The sequence below is a fragment of the Octopus bimaculoides genome, chromosome 22 (assembly GCF_046866305.1).
Source record: "Octopus bimaculoides isolate indiv1 chromosome 22, ASM4686630v1, whole genome shotgun sequence".
Classification (NCBI taxonomy): domain Eukaryota; kingdom Metazoa; phylum Mollusca; class Cephalopoda; order Octopoda; family Octopodidae; genus Octopus; species Octopus bimaculoides.
In genome coordinates this window covers 4,792,081-4,797,080 of record NC_142949.1, presented here as the reverse complement: position 1 = coordinate 4,797,080, position 5,000 = coordinate 4,792,081, and positions in this window count along the sequence as shown.

The window sequence follows — 5,000 nt, the reverse complement described above, 5'->3', positions numbered from 1 at the left end:
TTTGTCGTAATTTGAAGTTGTTTATAAGATTTAATCATCCTCTCCACAACGGTCAGATGGCATGAACTTTTGGGGAATGGGGAATCGAGTGCACCGACGCCAGCACTTGACCGATACTTTATTTTCATCGACCGAAAGTGATGAAAAATAAAGTCTACCTCAACGGAAATTTGAACACGGAACCTAAAGACCTATAAAATGCAACTGAGCAATTGTTGAGCGAGCTAACGATTCTACCATGTCGCTAACTTACTGTGATAAAATAATGCTTCTTTTCTTAAGTTTCGTACACGGTCAGCGATTTTGGGGCGAACGTGAATCCTTTACATCGACCCTCGTGCTCCACTGGTACTTCTTTTATCGATCCCGAACGGAGTGGGGTCTGTGTACTTGACTCCCTATTTCCCAAAATTCCATACCTTTTACCCGTAGTAGAGAACATTATTAATCTCATTAATATCTTAAGCATTACGACCTCGGCGAAATTTGAACTCGGAGTGTAAAGACGGACGAAATATCACTAGACATTTTGCTAGGTGCGCTGACGATTCCACCAACGCCTTAATCAAATTAAATATCGTTTAATATTCAACTTGGAAAAAAAATCAAACACAAACGAAAATACCGGGATTTCCTGTCTGGATATTTTGGCAACTTTGTAAGTTTTCTGCATAAATGAATGTTATACACACGGGCTTGGCAAGGTGTTCGATACAAGCAGCCATGTGTATATTTATAAACATGGACCGCAACATGCATGTTTAATATTATATTTATAATTAAGAAAATATACCACTATTTTGTTTTTTCAACTCACTTGAGTGTATTAATTAATATCTGGTTCGTGAAGGCTTTTATTGATTCTTCATTTCTGCAGTGAAGTCCAGTTCGTAGGATATTAAAACACTTTTGGCAAAAAAGCAAAGTAAGGTGAAGAGATAAATCGATTAGGAAAATCCTAGCATTTGACTGGTATATTATTTTATCGACCCTGAAAGGATGAAAAATGCTAGGTTGGCCTCGGCGTGATTTGATCTCAGACCGTTCCGTTTCGGAAGAAATCCTGCAGAACATTTTGAGTCCGACGCCCTAACGATTCTCCAAAGCGTGGAACCATTGTGAGAAAAATATGGTGCACTTCTAGTATAAGCTCAGGACCTGAACATTTGTTGGGGCACAATGTGAATGGGCTACAACGACCCCTATACTCAATGGTTTCTAATTTTATCGACGACGTAATGAAGAAAAGCAATATTGACCTCCGTGGAATCTGAGCTGAGAACACAAGCAGTCAGAAGAAATGCCGATAGGCACTTTTGACCAATGCCATAATGAATGTCTCAGTTCACTACCTTTGTTGCAAACATATTTCTTTCAACACTTCTGAGTACAAATTCCGCCAAGGTCCACTTCGCCTTTCATCCTATCGGAGTCGATAAATTAAGTACTAGTTGCGTAATGGGGTCGATCTTTTCGACTGACCCCCTTCCCCGAAAATTTCGTGCCTTGTGCCTACAATAGAAAAGAATATTTATTTCAACAATAAGCACAACACCTGAAATTTTAGATGTGTGTAGCTCTGGATGACTTCAACCTCAGAACTTAACTGGTATTTATTTCATGAACCCCAAATGGGATAAAAGGCACTGCTGAATTCGGTGGGATTTGAAATGAGGACGTAATGGTTCAGAAGAAACATCGGTAAGCAGTTTACCCAGAGCACTAACAACTCCACCACCTCGCCGCTTGATTTTTCGCTCTTTCCTGTTTTTTTTTCTTCTGGGAAAAATACATATTAGCTTCGGCAATCGCAATTTGGTTTTCGTTTTTTGGTAGACACAATATAAAGTGCACACACTCACATTGGTAAAAATGTGTGAAGTATTTTTTGAAATATAAATACAAAGACAATCTGCAATACTTATGTAAAACATTAACAGTTGAAACTATACGACAAGTTATATAAATCTGACATTGAGACAACAGATGATATAGAGACAAATATAAAATATGTATAACTTTGACGTCATTCGTCTGGGGACATATTACGTTTTGTCGCCGTCATCAGAGCCAGTAGGTTGCAGGGAAATGTTATACTGTGCGAGAGGAACGGTCAGCACACAAGGCATAGAAGTCAGGTCTCCAAAACCTTTTACCATAATGAAAGCACAAATGTATATCACCCTCAAATGACTAACACGTAATGGGTGGAATTATTTCTGATCAACGAGGGTAACGACAAAATTAATCAAGGACACACACACACATACACACACACATACACACACACACACACGCACACACACACACACACACACACACACACACACACACACACACACACACACACATATATATATATATATATATATATATATAAAATAAATCAGGGAAGCATATATATATATATATATATATATATATATATATATATATATATATACTAGCAGAGACACCCGGCGTTGCTTGAGTTACAGAAGATAATGAAATTTAAGTATGACTTTTAAATCTATAAGTAGGATGAAACATAGACTATGCAGTTTTCAACAGTAACTTGCTGAGGTACCAACTTTATATGTCAATAGCATGCTATTTCCCATGTTCTGACTTTTAAAATTGTTAAATAAAAAAACAGGTAGTTCTTTGTCTTCGCAATCACCTTCAATTGGCAGTACTTACTTGAAACACGTTGAACCTGAAAATGCATAAATTTGAGAAGAACCGGCCTGTGGGCGGCGCTCTCCTCATTTTAATAAGTCCATTTAACAAAACGTCTATCAGATGACGTGAGTATAAACAAAGGTATTGAAACATATCCAAAAGTCAATCACAGTTTAATTATTCAGAGCTTGAAAACATACGATGTTTTGAGTTTGTCCTTTAATTAGTGTATAAATGAAACGATTTGGGGGACTTCCAACTCGTGAATATCCTACAAATAATGGCCCATTAGAGAAGCAAGGAAAAGCACGGCGATGTCCAACAGCCTTGAGAAATTTCCTTGAGACTTGTTTATTGACATAGTGAAACTTCGTTTCACTGGGAACTGGAACCGTTTGAATTCAAAGAGGCGGACATATGGGATTAATGGGATCCAGGAAGAAGACATCCTCACACTTATTGTTCGCAGTCATAATTGTTGCCTCTAGCACATGGGGTCGTATCGCTTTCGTCAACAGTGTGGTGCCATTGCACAAACGAAGTGGCTCCAGATTCCTGAGCAGCATGATTGGGATCTCCCCTTTATAAGTGTTAAGTGTTGAGGTGGCATCCCTGATGGCTGTAGAGAGTTCAGTAACTCCGTTGGAAAAGCTACAGCCTGGTTCTGATCAATGACAGTGTCGAGGGATTTGAAATACTTCTTGTCCAGGCAACAGCTGCAAGAGATCCCAATTAATTTTGTTGACAGCAACATTACGTGGAACGAAGATGGCTCACTCACAGGGCCATTGATTGTTGCTAATTTTTTGGGTAATGTTTGGGAGTACATGCATTATGAGATCCTTGACAGTTGGTAGTGTATCACCTCAGGGTAGCCGGTGTTGCTGCATTTGGTTGACATGTGATAGTAGCTCATTCCCAGTCTTCAGAAGCTGGTGTGAAAGCAACCCGGCAGTTTGATCACCAAATAATCGGGCCCTCATGTAAACTGTCAGGTGCAGTTTCGTCTTTAGTCCACAGACACGTGTACCCTTAACGTAGTTTTCGGGGATATTCAGCGTGACACAGTGTGACAAAGCTGAACCTTTGAATTACAGGCACAACAGAAACAGGAAGTAAGAGTGAGAGAAAGTTGTGGTGGAAGAGTACAGCAGTCTTCGCCACCATCCCCTGCCGGAGCCTCGTGGAGCTTTAGGTGATTTCGCTCAATAAACACTCATATATATAAATATATATATATATATATATATATATATATATATATATGTAAAATAAAAAGGATTCTTAACAGTGTAGGTTAAATATTGAGACGCCATTCAAATTAGCTGTTATGGTATTAACTCTGATTCTTTACATATTTTCTCATTTAGCCCCCAACCCTTTCATCTGATTTGCATATTTTCCTTCCATTCATTCCGTTCCGTTAGTCAACGAAGTGATGGCCTGGACGTACTAAACGACGTCAATACAAGAGAATATTTTCGGCCAAAGATTTTTCAATGTATCAATCAAAAGAATAAAGTACTTCGGCAGGGAGAAATACCTGTTTCTGTATGAACTTTTCGTTGATGGTCATTGTCTCTCACTCATTAAACATAGGAAAAAAAAAACAGAGTGAAAATAACTGAAGGTTGAACTCTTCTAGAGCTAAGAGAACATAGGCTGCCTAACGACAGTTTATTCCACGAATGAATTTCAACCATACAAGGCAACATTTAGCGATAGACGCGCTAGTATTTTTACTACTGATAGTGAAAAGAAATTGAAATGAATTGCGAAAAATTGATGAATCTCACTCGTGGTTGCCAACGTGAATGTGTTTATGTGTGTTTATGTATATATGTATATAATTACTTTTGTATGTGTGTAACTTTATATTTATGCATTCATATATACATCTACATTTATAGATATAAATATGTATGTATATCTGTCTGTCTCTCTCTCTCTCTCTCTCTCTCTCTCTCTCTCTCTCTCTCTCTCTCTTTCATATATATATATATATATATATATATATATATATACATATACATAGATATATGTACATACATACATATGTAAACACGCATATATAATACATATATATATATATATTATATATCTGCATAAATATATGTTTATATGTATATATTTATATATATTTCTGTATATGTACGTGTATTCTATAATCTTTTAGGTATCAGTGTATGTTTGCATATATGCATCTATATGTAGAAATATATATATATAAATAGGTATATATATATATATATATATATATATATATATATATACATATATATATATATATATATATGGATATATAAGTTTATCAAATATACCTATATTTATATTTATCT